Genomic DNA, 18,307 nt, shown 5'->3' with positions numbered 1-18,307 from the left:
ACATGAATCTCTTACGGCCCTGGCCTTGTCACGCTTTGCTAATGACCCAAGTCTTTGGAGGTCAAACCTTGCGACTGAAGCATTTCAGATCAACAATGTAGAGAAATCATTTATCTTGGGACTGCATTTTTAGAAGAACTGGAACCATATAAATCCTTTATTAAACAGGGCTGGTGCGTAGAACCAAGGAGGCTGTGGCCACCCAAAGATTGTATTACTGGCATCCTTGAGAGAGAGAGAGAGAGAGAGAGAGAGAGAGAGAGAGAGAGAGAGAGAGAGAGAGAGAGAGAGAGAGAGAGAGAGAGAGAGAGAGAGAGAGAGAGAGAGAGAGAGAGAGAGAGAGAGAGAGAGAGAGAGAGAGAGAGAGAGAGAGAGAGAGAGAGAGAGAGAGAGAGAGAGAGAGAGAGAACTGTTAGTCAAGATGTTTTGGACCCCTGTCTTGTTGTATGTCCATTTGCAGCCTTGTGTGTGCATGTTGCCTATTCTATGGTTGTGTTTGCAGAACTGTTTGTGTACAAAACAAACCTGTTGTTGAGTAAACATGTGCTAACAAAGGAAAATGTTAAAACCTGTTTTGCACTGAACATGCTCACCGAGATTATTTCCACCGCTACGATGACAGAGTAGACCTGCTAATTTCCTACCATGTGGTTCGTCAAGGAAAATGTGAAGAACCCACGGCCACACTTGCAGACATTTAGGGGTGTGATCAGTGAGGTAGTATCCACCCCTCTGGAATCTTACTGGTCCATGTCTTCCCCTTACTGTTTCCGTTTGCTGGTACTGAAGGTAAACATACTTAAAGACATATCCGTGTTTCTGTTCAGCAAAACCGAAAACCCTTACATCCAAACATAAATAGAAGCTGTTCTCTGCCTTCCTCAAAAACGTCACAAGACTTTCTGTGAAACAAGAATTAAGAGTAAAACCAAGGGCATGGTTTGCAGCTAAACCACATACTGCAAAGTTCTTTGTAATTCTGTATGCACACGCATGAGCGCCACATGCATAAACACAATTTAAACTTTGAGCATATGCTGTACATTAAGTATAAATATTGTTATTTTTATTCTCGTGTCCTCGTTTCCTCTGTGTTGGACTTCTAATGAGATGACACTCAAAAAGTTCACAGTCATCCTATTATTATCCTTAACTTAGTAGGTTTATTTTGGTTTCCTCTCGGATAACAATGCTGGCTTTGTTGCTCCTTGAGCCAATGTTGGCGTCTGTGTCATCAGATCATGTGGTCTGTACTTCCATCTGTATACTGTACAGTACACTATGTGCTGCTGAACCCTCCTTATAGCAACACATTTAGATCACAAGATTAATATAATTAATATAGTGAGATATTCAATTAACCATGTCATTTATGTATTTTAAGACAGATTAATATAGCATACAATAACAACCAAACCGATGTGGGTGATTAAGTCCATGGCGTCAGATCCCGTGGAAGACGGGGAGGTTGGAGAAGTTCAAGGAGACTCGTCTCCTCCAACTTCTGAAAAACATCAAGTTGTCCCCCCAATAAAAATCATTTTCAATTCATTTCATTTCATTTCAGTGGTCTGAAGTGTTGGACTAGTGGGAATTGATGCCCCCTCCATAAAATTTCCTTAAAAATCCATCCTCCATGTGGATTTCTCCATGTGCTATCACAGTATCAACAGCATCGCACACTGCATTATGTCAACACACTTTTGATCCAAAGCCAATATATATCTCCACGTTGGTCATTTCGGGTGGGTTCCAATATTTCTGAAATTATCTTACCCATGACCTCTACACCATTCATGTGCCCTGGAAATAAGCAAAATCGAAATGAAATGAGAAAGAGAGGGAATCATGTCTGAAGCGTTCTGTTCATTGTGTGGAATCAGAATCTTCAATGAAAGGCCCATCACCAATGACCCCCACTTTTTTGCTAGCAATGATCCACTCAAAGTGGAAGAGCATCTGATGCTTGTATGTATGAGGCTATCTCACAAAGCCTTCGGATAGAATAGTTGATCATGTGCCACCCACGAAAAAAGGATTTATCCATCACTATATCTTGGTGATGATGAAAAATCTGAAGACACCAGGTTGTGAGAAACCCTAAGGGAGATGATGTACTTTCATGGAGTTGTCGATTCCATGCCACAAAACGAGACAATGGGTGAAAGACTTCACTTGTTTTACTTGTAATAACTGCTTGCTTACAATTACGTTCAAAAACATTGGTGGACAAGACATGCTGCAGTGATTGGATTGATTTCATTTAAACGCTGTGATGCGACTCGAGGGACACAACATTGCGTTACAGGACCATCCTTAGGCATGAGCAACAATGTTTCCACTTGATTTGGTTTTAAGCCAGTGGAAGTGAAAACAAGAAGTAAGATCTGACATGTCACAAGATTGAGGATGTGGGTAGGAAGCCACACTACGTGAAGGTTTGGTTTCCGCCAAAATATTGTCTGGTGTAGCTGTTGTAGATTTGCTTAGTTTGTGTCTTCAGCGTTTACTCTCGATTAGCCTGTAGCAATTACTTTTTTTTTACAGATTTTGACAAGGCTGAAGTTAAAGGACCACTATGCAACATTTCTTGCCCAAATTACGTTAATTATGCAGGTTGAGTTATTCTGATGGTTCTACAACCATTTCTGGGTCGTTTTGTGGGTGTTTCATTGCCCCTTGTAAATTCTCCAAGGAAAAAGGGAATATGCAACTTGCTCTGTTCGGACCGACACAATCCGTATGTGATGCAGCGGAAGTATCCAATCACGCCTCGAAAATGTAGTCAGATTGTAGTTTCGAAAATGCTTTACGGCACAGACACACACCCAAACACGGCACCGGCTAGATATAAACAGCCAGTTGCGAGGCAATTGTTGCATTCCTCATGGATCAATCGACTGATATGGGACCCAAGAGGCGACTGTCGGTGCTATCGTTATGTATTATGTTGGCCAACACTCTTACACTGATTGTTCTGTTCAACCAAAGATAAAACAATTATAATCTAGGATATAAATTCTCCCCGTCAACTATAAAAAAGGATGGATTTATGCTTATTGCAATACAAATACAACATTAAAAAAATGTATAACCTTGTCTACACTTTATTAACATCTACTTCGGACATAGCTCCACGCATTCGCCGGCTTCTTTGAAAACAAATGCACATGGCTAGCGTAGAAGTGCATGGGGAAGGGTCGTCAACGAGTTGTCACGGCAGTGTTATCTACTACGAAGCTGTAGGGGGCGCTGTGTAGAGAAAAGTGCGTGCGCAAACCAAGAAAACAGCGAAGAAATGGCCGATCCTGCATAGTGGGCCTTTAAAGCAATCTATTTTCTGAGGTCTCCTATCCCTTCCTAAATTAAACTGTACCCCATTCTAGTGCATCTCAGGACATACTAATTAGAATAATGCAAACACATAACCATTTTAACTTATTTGACCAATTTCAATTGTATGCAAAGCTATCAAATACAGTTTGAAACTAGCATAGCACATTTAACCTGAACTTTTGAAAATAAACTATAAAGGACTATAATGATTATAGATATACATAAGCTTCAACATGTATGTTAGCAATCTTCTGAATCAATTTAAAGAGTATTTCAGAGAGCTTTAGCGAGGGTGTTTCATAAAAAATAATTTCATAAACTGTTCATGCTTGTTTGCAGAGGAGTAAGTATTTTGAGGTAGGAGCAATTATTCTTGGTTTACTACTTTTCTAAAACATACCCGGATAGATTAAGACCACCTGTAATGACTTTTACAGGAAAATAAGTGTGTGTGTGTGTGTCTGTGTGTGTGTGTGTGTGTGTCTCTCTCAAGCCATCTCTCTGACATTTCTAGAACACTGTCTTTTGGAAGAAATAAGTACTCTTTGCTTATGAGCATATGAGGGCTGCATGTTTTTAACAGAATATAACATGAAACAATACGACAATATTATAAGAAAAATCATATTTAATGAATCACACAAAATATTCAACAAATTGGATGATTCCAATCTTGTGAATTAGAAGTCAAAAGGTGATGCATATATTGCATATTGGGAATTATCTGTGCACTATACTACTGCTGTTCTATTGTGTTGAGATTGTCTTAGGTCATCGATATTTTCTTGATGAGAAATATATGCAATCAAGAGTCATCACTATATCATTGTTTGACAGTTAGGAGGTCATAGTTAAACTTATGTCATGTCATCATTCAAATGTTAGATAAGATAGCACTTTACGACTGCTACTTTCAGTGTCAGAAACAGCTTTTTTAAGGGCTAAGTGAGGCTAACTAAGGCTATTGTGAGATGATGAGGTCAGAGGGCATTCAAGAGTTGTTCTCTCTTACAACGCCCCTCAACCTCCCGCGTTGTGACTCACTAAAGTGACCCAATTAGTTCCCCTTTACTTTCAACAACTAACAAAAACGAGCTTAGGGGTTCAACTTTGTGATTGAGTCATCCATTTCACGCAGACAGTCTACCACTACTTCCTGAATTCCTTAATAAACAAAGTAACATCTTAACTTAAAGTCACAGTTGGTTATCTGTTATTGCAAACGACCGATCAATTCAATGATCAATCCTGCTGTGATCCTTTCTACCAGTCACGCCAAAGGAAGCAAGTATTGCATTCTGTTTTTGGTTGCTCCCTCCACCATCGCTTTTGGCCTCTATCTATCTTATTAATAAATCATGCACATTATACTGAAATATGTCTGTCTCCATTAACCAATGTAGCAACAAATGAATGAGGAGCGATGGTGATAAGTCAACAGCCTATTGCTGAAAGAGATATGACCCATAAAACCAGTGGATCTACAAAACAGCTAGAGTGCATATTACATTAGCCTGTATGTATTTGGCCTCCTTTTGCTACATATTGAGGACATTCATAAGACAAGAGCATCCAATTGCCGAACCTCTTTTTCCATTTTGCAATGCTTATGGTCACCTCTTCCAGCCAATCTTGGCATTGCTGAAGCTTGTGTCTCATCGAAGCCTTGCTTGGAAAGTGTCACGCTGGGGTCTGGAGGAGGGCTGAAGCGGGCTTTCACAAACAGGGTTCAGCTTGGAGACATGAAATGTGGGGTGAATCTTCATGGATCGTGGTAGGCGTAGACGGACGGCCACAGGATTTATTATTCTGGAGACGGGAAACGGACCCACAAACCTTGGTGCCAACTTCCTGGACTCCACACGGAGCGGGAGATCACGAGTGGACAGCCAGACACGTTGTCCTGGGGTATAACAGGGGGCCGGAGTGCGACGTCGGTTGGCGGACCGCCGGTAGCGGTCGGAGGTGCGGAGAAGAACCGAGCGAGCCTGCCTCCAGGTGTGTCGGCATCTCCGAATAAACGCCTGGACTGAGGGAACCCTGGCCTCACGTTCTTGCTCGGGAAAGAGGGGTGGTTGGAACCCCTGGGAGCACTGGAAGGGAGAGAGGCCAGTGGCCGAACTGGGAAGGGTGTTGTGGGCATACTCCACCCACAGGAGATGTTTGGACCAGGAGGATGGGTTGCGGGAGGCGAGACAGCGCAGAGCAGTCTCCATCTCCTGGTTCATGCGTTCAGCTTGACCATTGGTTTGTGGGTGGAATCCAGATGACAGACTGACCTTGGCTCCTAGGAGGGTACAAAACTCAGACCAAAAACGAGAGGTAAATTGTGGCCCTCGGTCTGAGACCACGTCACAAGGTAGTCCATGCAGGCGGAAAACATGTTTTAACATAATTTCTGCAGTATCTCTGGCGGTGGGTAATTTGGGTAAAGGGATTAAATGCGCCGTCTTAGATACTCGGTCCACAACAGTGAGGATGACAGTGTTACCATGAGAGGCAGGCAGTCCAGTGACGAAGTCCAAAGAGATATGAGACCAGGGGCGATGCGGAATCGGCAGGGGTTGGAGGAGACCGGGCGGGGCTTGATGTGAGCCCTTGTACTGGGAACACGTTGGACAGGCAGCGACGAACTCCCGGGTATCCCCTTGCATAGACGGCCACCAAAACCCCTGCGCAGCAGAGCCAGGGTGCGCCTCACCCCAGGATGACAAGCAAGGCGGGAGGAATGACCCCACTGAAGAACCTGTGAGCGGAGACTAGCAGAGACAAACAAACGACCACTGGGACAAGAGCTTGGAGCAGGATGCTCCGACAGGGAGCGCTTGACCTTTTCCTCCACCTCCCAGGTGACTGTCCCGATGACACAGGTGGAAGGAAGAGTATTCTCCGGCTGGGAGGACAATGCGTTGGGTTGGTACTGCCGGGAAAGGGCGTCTGGCTTAGCATTCTTGGAACCTGGGCGGTATGAAAGAGAAAAGTCGAATCGGTTAAAGAAAAGAGCCCACCTGGCTTGCCTGGAACTCAGACGCTTGGCTGAACGGATGTATTCCAGGTTCTTGTGATCTGTCCAGACCACAAACGGTAGCTCTGCCCCTTCCAACCAGTTTCTCCACTCCTCAAGGGCCAGTTTCACCGCCAGTAATTCCCGATTCCCAATGTCATAATTTCTCTCCGCCGGAGACTGTTTGCGGGAGAAGAAAGCGCATGGATGAACCTTCTGGTCCTTGACCGAACGTTGCGAGAAGACAGCTCCCACCCCCGTGTCAGAGGCATCCACCTCCACGATGAATTTACGGCCTGGGTCTGGGAAGACGAGAATGGGAGCAGAAGTGAAGCGTTCCCATAACTCACCGAACGCCCTCTCGGCCACCGATGACCACCGGAAGGGGACGCTTAGGGAGGTGAGAGCCGTGAGGGGAGCTGCCACCGAGCTGTAGTTCCTGATAAATCGCCGGTAGAAATTAGCAAACCCAAGGAACCGCTGAAGTTCCTTGCGGTTTGAGGGAGTGGACCAACCCGTTACGGCTCTCTTCTTGGCCGGATCCATCTGAACATTCCCTGTACCGACGACGAACCCCAGGAACGATACCTCTGAGACATGGAACTCACACTTCTCGGCCTTGACGAATAGCTGGTTCTCCAGGAGTCTCTGCAGCACCCGACGCACGTGCTGCACATGACCCTGTTTGGTCTTAGAAAAAATTAGAATATCCTCCAGATAAACGAACACACAGATGTTGAGCATATCCCGAAGCACATCGTTTACCAGACCTTGAAACACCGCGGGAGCATTGGTGAGTCCAAACGGCATGACCAAGTATTCACAGTGCCCACTAGGTGTATTAAAAGCCGTCTTCCACTCGTCCCCCTCTCTGATGCGTACGAGGTGGTAGGCGTTTCGGAGATCGAGCTTAGAGAAGATGGTGGCCCCTTGCAAAAGTTCAAAGGCTGATGAGATGAGTGGAAGGGGGTACCTGTTCTTGACGGTTATGTTGTTGAGCCCCCTGTAGTCGATACACGGCCTCAGGGACTTGTCTTTTTTCGCAACAAAGAAAAACCCCGCTCCAGCAGGAGACGAGGAAGGCCGGATGATCCCTGCTGCCAGTGACCCCTGGATGTACTGCTCCATGGCTCTGCTTTCCGGAGCAGACAAGGAGTAGAGCCCCCCTCTAGGGGGCGCCATGCCGGGAAGCAAGTCAATGGCACAGTCGTACGGTCGATGAGGTGGCAAGGAGGTGGCCCGGGTCTTATTGAAGACCTCTTTTAGATCCAGGTATTCCCCAGGAACGCAGGAAGACAGGTCTGGGAAGTCAGAAAGGGCAGGCGGACTAGGAGCAGACGAAAATGCAGCTTTAAGACAGACAGCTGTGAACTCCACTGAAGGATGGTTCCTGTAGACCAGTCTATGTGTGGATTGCGTCTTCTTAACCAAGGATACCCCAGAATGACTGGCTGTTGTAGAGAGTGAATGAGGTGAAAGGCAAGTGTCTCGGTGTGATTACCTGACATGCTCATTTGGAGGGGGATTGATCGATGGGTAACCCGGCAAAGAAGACGGCCGTCGAGGGCCGTGGCGTGGATGGGTTTCTCCAGGAGCTCGCGACCAATCTCCAGTTGGGTGGCCAGCGACATGTCCATGAGATTGGCGTCGGCACCGGAGTCAATGAGGACACTGAATGTGTGGTCCTGCCCGGAGTAGTGGAAACTAGCCTGGAGCAGAGGTCGAGAGGGCATTTCAAAGTTCACGGTCCGACTCACCAGCGCCCTCTGGATGACTGGTGAGCCCTGCCTTTTACTGGACAAGTCGAAACAAAATGGCCATCCTGACCGCAGTACATGCATTGGTCCGCACGTAGATGGCGCTGCCTCTCCTCCATGGATAGCTGGGACCGACCCAGCTGCATAGGCTCAGGTGAGCCACTAGGGGCGTGCTGAGAAGTTGGAGGCGGTTGGGGATCTCGCGGAGAATGGAGCGGCGCTGGAGAGACTGAAAACTGGGCTCTCTCCCTCCACCGTTCCCTGAGACGTCCGTCGATGCGAACGGCAAGGGCTACCAGGTGGTCCAGGTCAGTAGGGAGATCCCGGGCTGCCAGCTCATCCTTGATGCGGCCGGAGAGCCCATGGTAGAAAGCGTCAAGGAGGGAGGGGGCGTTCCAGCTACTATCCGCCGCGATAGTGCGGAACTCAATAGCGTAGTCTGCGACGGTTCTCCCACCTTGGGTTAGATTCAGCAACCCCCGAGCTGCCTCCCTACCCGGAGTCTCATGATCAAAAACTTTACGGAACTCCGTAGAGAAAGCACTAACCGAAGCGCAGACAGGCGAGTCCCTCTCCCATTCAGCGGTTCCCCAGTCCCTGGCTCTTCCGGTGAGCAGAGAGATAAAGTAAGCCACCCGGAACCGCTCAGTGGGAAAGGCTGAGGGTTGGAGTTCGAAGGAGGGGGAGCACTGCACCAGGAAGGGGCGGCAAGAACCAGGAGCCCCGGAGCAGCGTTCCGGAGGGGGCACACGAGCCTCAGACGTCGAAGAGGAACCGGGATGAGGAGCGGCGACGGGTAACCTCCGCAAGTGATCCCGGACCGATTCCATGCTGCTCTCGTGGCGAGCGACCAGCGTCTGCAGACCCTCCGCCATGGTGGTAAGTTGTTGGTCATGGCGTTGCAGGACGCTGCCTTGTGCCTGTAGTTCGTTCTGGAAAGACTCTGAGTCGGCTGGGTTCATGTTGTGGCCAGATTGTCATGTCACGCTCTACTGATGAGACAGGCAGATTTGAACCCAAAAGCACTACTCAGAGACAAGCAAATACAATGATATTCCAATCTTTACTTCGTCAGGCAAATCAACGGGGACGGGGCCGAGAACGTAGTCGGGGACAGGCAGGATCGGGAAACCGGGTCAGGAGACAGGCGAACGAGGATCCAGAGGGATGAGACGGGGAACGTAGTCGGGAACAGGCAGGATCGGGAAACCGGGAACAGGAGACAGGCGAATTGCTGGAGAGACTTGCATGAACCTAACAGCGAAGACAATCTGGCAACAGGTGAACAGTGTTCAGCCAACTTAAAGGCTCCACTAATCACCTGACGCAGCCCAGCTGCGAGGGTGAAAGGGGCGTGACGGACAGACCGTGACAGGAAAGATTCAGATTTCAAGGAAGGAGTGGCGAAGTCACGCCCCTTCCGGTAGAGCTCATGGGACCTATGAGATCGAAAAATATGAATGGGTGTCAATGGAGAGAAAATAATTATTTTCTGGTCCCAGTCTTTATATGCCCTGGATTACACATATGTTGTTTGTGGATTTAAATGATAATTTAGACTGGGACCAGAAAATAATTATTTTCTCTCTCTTTTTAAGATACATTCTCTTGAGTCTCTTTGAAAGCCTTGCTTGGAAAGATTCAGATTTCAAGGAAAGTAAGAGGAATTAAGATACATTCTCCCAGATCTTTATATAATAAAATAATATTGGTTAAAAATAAAGTTTAATTAAAAAGGATAATAGCAAGGGTGTCAGTTTGTTTTTAGAAGTGGTGGGGACAATAACCATAAGCTTGAGTGTGGTCTGAAAAGTGCTGGGTACCCTTATGTAAGCTATTCATCCATTCAACGCTGCATTACAATATGCTCTACAGTGTATTGTCAGGTGTTGAAATTATTAGAATATTCGAATACTGGTTCGGAAAATTAGTATTTGAAGCTTAAATCAGTATTCGGAGCTTCGTTATTTTTTTTTTCCACGTAGGTGACTTTACCAGAGCGAGGGAGGCAAACTATAAGCGTCAGCGACACCAAGCAGAGAAGCGAGAGAGGTGGAGGAAGAATAGATATCTTGTTTCCCTTTACTTTATAACACAACATTAGCGGGATCTCTGGAGGAAAAGTTATACTTAAAACCTTAGCTTAGTTGTTTACGTTCGCTGTACAGCGCCGCGCCAATCAACTGTGACTGGCTTGCTGCAGAGCGTGAGCGTCTTGGGAATACCCGGTCAATATAATGGATATAATATGGACACAATCAATATTCGGTATTTGTTATGGATTTATTGCACAAATTCCCTGAAAAGATGCACGTTCCAGGATGAATTGAAAAGCTCCCGTAAGGGCTGAGATGACAGAGAACAGCTGATTTGGAACGGAGCAACAGCTGTTCGCTTTCACGGGGAAAAACTAAGGAACTTCAACCTACTTAGGCCTACTAATTAACGTTCAAAAAGCTATTAAAAAAAATATGCAGATACTGTCAAAATCGGTTCCAGGGAGTATATAAGGATTATTAATGTTGTTTTTGATGGTGTTTTTTTCTGGAACGAGTATTCGAATATTCGCTCGGAAAAACCAACGAGTATTCGAAGCCTGAAAAATGGCATTCGGGCCAGCCCTATGAAGATCCTATTCGAACAATAAAAGTTGAAAACCACAGTTTGCGTTTTGGCTTGTTTTGTGAACGTACACTGGAAAAAGGGTTTTAAGCCGTACTTCATCTGATTATTATTTTGTAATTCAATTCAAATAAACATTTTTTGTTTTATTTTTAAAATAACTTTTTTTTATTTCAAAATACTGTGAAATATAGATATTTTTAATTAGGAGCTCAATTAAGAAATATCCATTTTGACAAATGTAAAATTTTAAGGTTGTGTCAACTTAGCGATTTTGTTGCTATATTTAGCTACTTTTCAGACCCCTTTGGCGACTTGACTCAAAACAGCGACAAGCGACAAATCTAGCTTCTTTTTCAGCTGCTATTGGTGACTTTTGGCGACTTTTTGAGGTGAAAGCACTATCGCTATTACCTCTTCACAACGAGCACCGGGTGCCTGCGCGGCCCCTCCCCCGTCTCAACGCACTTACAGGCAGCTCAGTCCTCGTGGTAAAAAGCAAACTCAGGAACCGGATGTCCTTGCAGACCTTAAACTCCATCCTATACATCCGATATGGATTAAAGCAGAGTGGATTAAGGCTGTCAGGTGATGCTTGCTTTGAGCACCAGCTGCCTGATCATGTTTTGAAGCTTTTTGGAACATCAGCTGCTTATTCATTCAAGGTAGCACCTACAGCTGAACCTGCAGTAGAGAGCCTTGACCAGAGTGACGATGACTCACTGGTTCTGTGAGCTAGGACAGTCTGTCTGTGTCTGGAGGGAGGTCTGGAGTAGGCCTAACTCTGCAATTTATATTGTTAATATATATTGTATATTGTGTGGCGGCAGTAGCTCAGGTGGTAGAGCGGGTTGGCTGGTAAACTGAAGGTTGTTGGTTTGATCCCCGGCTTCACCAAGCAGAGTATCGAGGTGTCTTTGACAAAGCACCTAACCCTGACTGATGTCGCGATGTCATGTCGAATCCAGACATCCTGCTGATGCTGGAACAGAGACTTCCAACTCTCCAGCAGAAGTGCCCCAAGGCCATGAAGCGGCGAGAGCCGAGCGGGAAAAAATGATGATAATGTATACAATAATATGTTATGTTTAAAAATGTTCATGTTTAAATGAGAAACAATTGTTTGATAAAATTTTAATCTTTTTGATTGGATAAAACAAATTATTTCTGATAGATATTTCTTCAATGAGAAACAATTGTTGGAGTGAATCAATATTTTTTTGTTTAGGATTTAACATACGATTTAAATGTATTAACTTCATTCAAAGAATAGAATTATACTTGGTGCCAAGTTGTATTATTTAGTTTTTATGAACATAGGAAATATTGTTTGAGGCAAGCTATATATTTGTCATTGGCTCAAGTTACGTAATATAGATGTGAACCATTACCCTTGTTTTTTTTAATTGGTTCAACAGAAGGCTTTTTCCAGTGTATAGACGCGTATCGGGCGAATATTTTTGATTTGTCGCGCCACACTTTCGCCGTGCACAGGCAAGCGCGTTCACGAGGATTTGTGGCGCGAAAAATTTCAACTTTGACACGAATTTCGTGTGATGACAGCCAATCAGCGTTCAACAGCGTGGCCACTGAGTGACATGTGTAACGTAACAGCCAATCAGCGTTCAACCGTCAAACTCAGCGCAGTGCAGTCCGGGGTGTACTGCAGCATGGAGGAGAAAGTGATTGTTGCTGTTTGCGACTCTCGGAGCTCTATATATAATAGTATATAATATAATATAATTGTATATATAATATCAATCACGGCCAAAAGCTCTGTGTGCCTCCGGATGGCCGTAGCGCAGGGAGCTCATAGGGATTGGGCTTCTCTGGAGTCAGGGTTTGTTTACCGGCGTTGCCATGGGTTCCGGTCTTCTGTGTTCCAACGGTTTATTAGGTAGGCCTATCTAATAAATGATGTCTTCGAGCGCGCCTATCACATGATTTTAGACTCGACGATTTCGGTTGAGTATGTGGGGATTTTAATTATTATTTTTTTTCCCCTTTTTAAAAAGTGGTGGGGACAAAATTCGTTTTTCAAATAGTGGGGGGGACATGTCCCCCCCGTCCCCCCCGTAATCGACGCCTATGGATAATAGACAGTAATGGATGGGATAGAACAAACCTTATTAATCTAAATTCACATGTGGCGTTGGAGATCTGCTTGCGGACGGAGAAAAATACATATATCAGTGGGCTTTCACTGCAGCATTAGTGCTGTTGTGGGAACCAACAACATCCAATAAAAGCTTTCAACCTTTAAAATCCTTTCAAGAACAATGTTGTGTGATACGGTTAAAGGAGGCATTCTAGCAAATGAGACACAGACCAAAGGATGCAGTCGGAAGCATGCTATGATAACACTTTAACAGAGTAAGAAGAACATTGACCCACATAGGACAATTGAACCACATCCGTCTGCACAAACAGACGCACAAGCACACAGACACACATGCAAACACACCCACACACACACACACACACACACACCCACACCCACACCCACACCCACACACACACACACACACACACACACACACACACACACACACACACAAACAAAAATCATACAATTGTGCATATGTTCGTACATGCCTTCATGCAGTGTGTTGTGTTTCAATGCCCTAAAATAGCCTGCCAATGAATAAAGGTTTTTCCATTTGTTAAGTATACTTTTTATAAGAAGCTTGTGTGTTTGTTTGTGTGTGTGCAATATTATTTGGAGGTTTCTTATGTAAGGACATTTGGGATGGTAAACCAATAGTTTGGCTTCAGCCCAGATCGGTTGTAGAACAAGTTGCTGTCCCCAATGCATGTTGTGTCAGGTGTGGATCTGAAGACTACCGACAGTCTAAACTGGTTTTGCATGTTTTGCATTCAATGTTAATTAGGATAACATATGGCCCTCTAATGGTTTTGACATCTTACATCCGTAAAACATCTTTCCAATTTAGATTGTTAGTGCCCACAGATCTACTCCCTAACCAAATAACCGCCAGCAACACATGCAAGTAATGGTTTACTCCAACCTTATTTTACGTTGCAAATGTAATAAAATTACCATTTGATACATGACCTTACCCATGAGGCTAATGCATCAAGCTGGATAACAAAGATGGCTCTCATTCTCGCTTCTTCTTTATTTTGTAGTTGCCTATGGTTTTGAGTATAAAAGGTTAACCATGTGTATTTAAAATCAGTCACACAGAAACAGAAGGTATTTTCTTGGGTGTCTCATACTGAACATCAGGATTTTTAATAAAACTGGATACGAGGGCGTGACTCTTGGTCTAGCACCTTTCATGTATGGGCTGAGCTTACTCCTAATCACCATATCATACCATAATAATATCATATAATATTATATCATATAAAGATAGCATGGCGACATGACTGAATACTGTACATAGAATAACAAAATTGCTTGGTTGCAAGAATGAAATGATGTACTCTGTATGACAGGCTAATCAGAAATAGTGCAGGGCACCGAGGTTGTGGAATACAAATTAGAGGAAGCGATGTGCTTGGAAAGAGGGCTCTGTGGCAACAGACTAGGAGGAATCCTCAGGGCCCTTTGTTGAGCACAGCAACGCACTGCACCAGTGAAGGCCCAGGAGGTAAACAAAACTGCAAGCTCACACTAACACACGCACACACACACACACGCACATGCAAACACACATACACACACAAACCCATGCGCACACATATCAATTTGATATTAAACCCAAAGTTAATGGGCCATCACTCCTGCTTCCTTCAGTCTCATAACCGATATGTGCTGTTTATAATTAGATACTAACACTCTGTTGTACTAACAGTTACAAATTGTACTATAGCACATTCATTAATCACCAACAGTGAATGCAGACAATTATAATAATAACGACTTTGAGTCCCAGAATCCCATTTAATATTATGATTATTATTATTATGATTTAAACAGAGTTTGGGTATTGTGTGTCCTTTGCATCCTTAATTATGCACTACATGTGAGGTCTTTGCTATACTTATGATCCGCAAATGTTTGCCTAAGCAATGGAACAGGCATTTTTGTACATATATGGAACCTGGCTAATGTAATGCTTATTGAAACCATTTCTCATTGAAACCAAATACTCTTCACAGTTGCACTTCGCTGAGATTCACATTCTTAAGCATTCTTATTCCAGGACCAAGATAAGGGATGATTCAACACAGCAATATTTTTGTTGTTGTTTACCTTTGCCTTAACAACATATAATAAAAGGCCTCCTTAATGCTCTAGGCTGCTGGACTTGAGATATGTGAACAGGTTGCTCTGCACACCATTTGAGGAAGGTTGGCGTAAGAGAGGAAGGGGGAGAGCAAGATAGTAGAATATAAACACTACAATGGTACAAATCTTTATTTTTTATTTCGTATGTGTATTTGCAGAATGAACAAGGATGACCAATTGCTATTCCCTATTAGCTGTGACAGGCCACTCATTCAACGGACAGGTGATTTATATAGGGCTCTGTTTGTCTTTGTGGGGGTATGCTCCAGGCTATTATTGAATCTGATATTTTGTATTACAGTTTTTCTTAATTGTATACACACAAAAAATTGAACTAGTATATGCACACAATTCTGAAAACTTGAAGCTCATGTATAAACTACAAGACTCCAGACTGCTAAAATCTAAGTACAATTCCACTGTTTTCACACATCTAGAAATTCAAAATCACATTTTTCAAAACTCTAAGCACAAATCTCATCATTTAGCACACTTTGTTCACCTGGAAACACTGGCCTTCAGAACGCAACAACTAATTACCAATAAGTCTAACTCACTTCTCACCTCATGCTTCCTACAGCATAATGAAAGTTAAATTTAAGACTTTTTAAACCTGCGTGAAGTTGGCACCCCATGTGTAAAAAAAACATGTACAACTATTTCAGATCGTTTGTGCTTCGTTTGTGCACGTTTGTGCACGACAAATGAAAATTTGTGCTCATTCCGTTTATCAAACATTACATTTTGTAAACATATGACGTCACTCAGCACCCCAATATTGTCCGAATCGGTTCAAATGTGTCTCAATCATTTGTGCATCGTTTGTGCACGTTTGTGCACGACAAATAAACATTTGTGCTCTTTTAATTTTTAAGTTATTAAGGTTTCATTTTTTTCACTCAGCACCCCAATAATGTCAGAATTGGTTCGAATTGGTCTCATTCGTTTGTGCATCGTTTGTGCACGTTTGTGCACGACAAATAAACATTTGTGCTCTTTTAATTTTTAAGTTATTAAGGTTTCATTTTTTTCACTCAGCACCCCAATAATGTCAGAATTGGTTCAAATTGGTCTCATTCGTTTGTGCATCGTTTGTGCACGTTTGTGCACGACAAATGAACATTTGTGCTCATACCGTTTTTGAGATATCAAACATTACATTTTGTAAACATATGACGTCACTCAGCACCCCAATAATGTCAGAATTGGTTCAAATTGGTCTCATTCGTTTGTGCATCGTTTGTGCACGACAAATGAACATTTGTGCTCTTTCAAATTTTAAGTTATTAAGGTTTCATTTTTTTTCACTCAGCACCCCAATAATGTCTGAATCGGTCCAAATCGGTCTCAATCCTTTGTGCTTCGTTTGTGCACGACAAATAAACATTTGTGCTCTTTTAATTTTTAAGTTATTAAGGTTTCATTTTTTTCACTCAGCACCCCAATAATGTCAGAATTGGTTCAAATTGGTCTCATTCGTTTGTGCATCGTTTGTGCACGTTTGTGCACGACAAATGAACATTTGTGCTCATACCGTTTTTGAGATATCAAACATTACATTTTGTAAACATATGACGTCACTCAGCACCCCAATAATGTCAGAATTGGTACAAATTGGTCTCATTCGTTTGTGCATCGTTTGTGCACGTTTGTGCACGACAAATAAACATTTGTGCTCTTTTAATTTTTAAGTTATTAAGGTTTCATTTTTTTCACTCAGCACCCCAATAATGTCAGAATTGGTTCAAATTGGTCTCATTCGTTTGTGCATCGTTTGTGCACGACAAATGAACATTTGTGCTCTTTCAAATTTTAAGTTATTAAGGTTTCATTTTTTTTCACTCAGCACCCCAATAATGTCTGAATCGGTCCAAATCGGTCTCAATCCTTTGTGCTTCGTTTGTGCACGTTTGTGCACGACAAATGAACATTTGTGCTCATACCACCTTTGAGATATTAAACATAACATTTTGTAAACAAATCACGTCACTCAACTTCCGAAGCTGGCGCCCCAAAGGTGAAAAACATATATAAAACTTCTTCTGATCGTTTGTGCTCGATGCATGAATATTCCTGCTTTTATTGTTTAACAAGTGACGCAGTTGGTCACGTGGCGTAGTTGTGCTGCAGAAGACAACCGCGGGAAGATCTGAAGGCTTCGACTCAAACGTCTCCTGTGCTAACACCGGTTTTTGTCTTCTGAGAGGTGAGTAAAGTCATAGCGTACATGTATCAAAGATGTGTCAGTTTGTTATTCCAGTGCCCTATACCACGAAGCTCGCTGAACATACCCAGGCTTTCTTGGGAACACCTGGCTCGACAGAGCCGCAACTCGCAATCAGAGTTAAATGGTACCACGAAGCTCACTTTAGATTCAATTAGTTGAACCAGGTTTTCCGCTTTAGGTTCAGTGCGCGTTCACGTGAAAGGGGCGTTTTTTGCGTCATTTTTCTCACCTTTACGATCGATCAAGCAGTCTATATGAGTATAAGTGAAAAGATTCTGCATATTGTCTGTAAAATAACTATGCCAAATGCAGAATTGTTCGCCATTAATCCAAATAGAATGATGATGATTTAAAAATGCATAAGCAACGTCCATCCTGCCTTATTCTATCAGTTAGGGAATTCTCTTTAAATACACCCTATTTAAGAAATGTATTGCATGTTTTCGACCGCCGAAAGGTAGCGGCTGTAGCGTAGTGGATTAGTATAAGACCCGAACGCCAGTGACCGGGGTTCAAATTCGCCGGTCTATCATCATGCATTTTACCCCCATAGATGTGGTGCCAGCACGGCCTTGAAAATATGGGTTCAAGTTCGAAATAAGCACAAAAATATAATTCCATAAGCTTTAGTGAATAAGTACTCCATATGCATGAGAATTAGGACTTTTTAAGCTTCACATAAATTTGCGTCACTTGGGAGTCGAACCCCCCGCGCAGATATTCAAGACTGACGCGCTACCTCCACTCTAGCACTCTGTCACTGAGACGCAATGCGCAACAGTAATCATTGTCTACATAAGGTCCAAAAGGACGATCAAATAACGAACACCCTCTGATGAGAATCTGTATCTCTCATGAAGAACCCCAATTTCGTTGTTTGCACAATGACAATAAAGTCTGAAATCTGAGTATCGTCAGACAATGCCAAGGGATCGGTTCTGTCCCGTAAAACCCTTGTATGAGAAGTGCGCCGGGGTCCACGGGAACACCCACAAATGGTGACGCCATTGTCAGAGGAGGGGCTAGGAAGCTGCGCACGCCGATTTAAGTAGCCGATCTCCGGCTAGACTAAGCCGAAAAACTGCTCCCGACCAGGTTTGGTT

Source organism: Gadus chalcogrammus, chromosome 15, assembly GCF_026213295.1.
Source record: "Gadus chalcogrammus isolate NIFS_2021 chromosome 15, NIFS_Gcha_1.0, whole genome shotgun sequence".
In the NCBI taxonomy this organism is placed as follows: Eukaryota; Metazoa; Chordata; class Actinopteri; order Gadiformes; family Gadidae; genus Gadus; species Gadus chalcogrammus.
Note: the sequence above shows the minus strand (reverse complement) of the source record.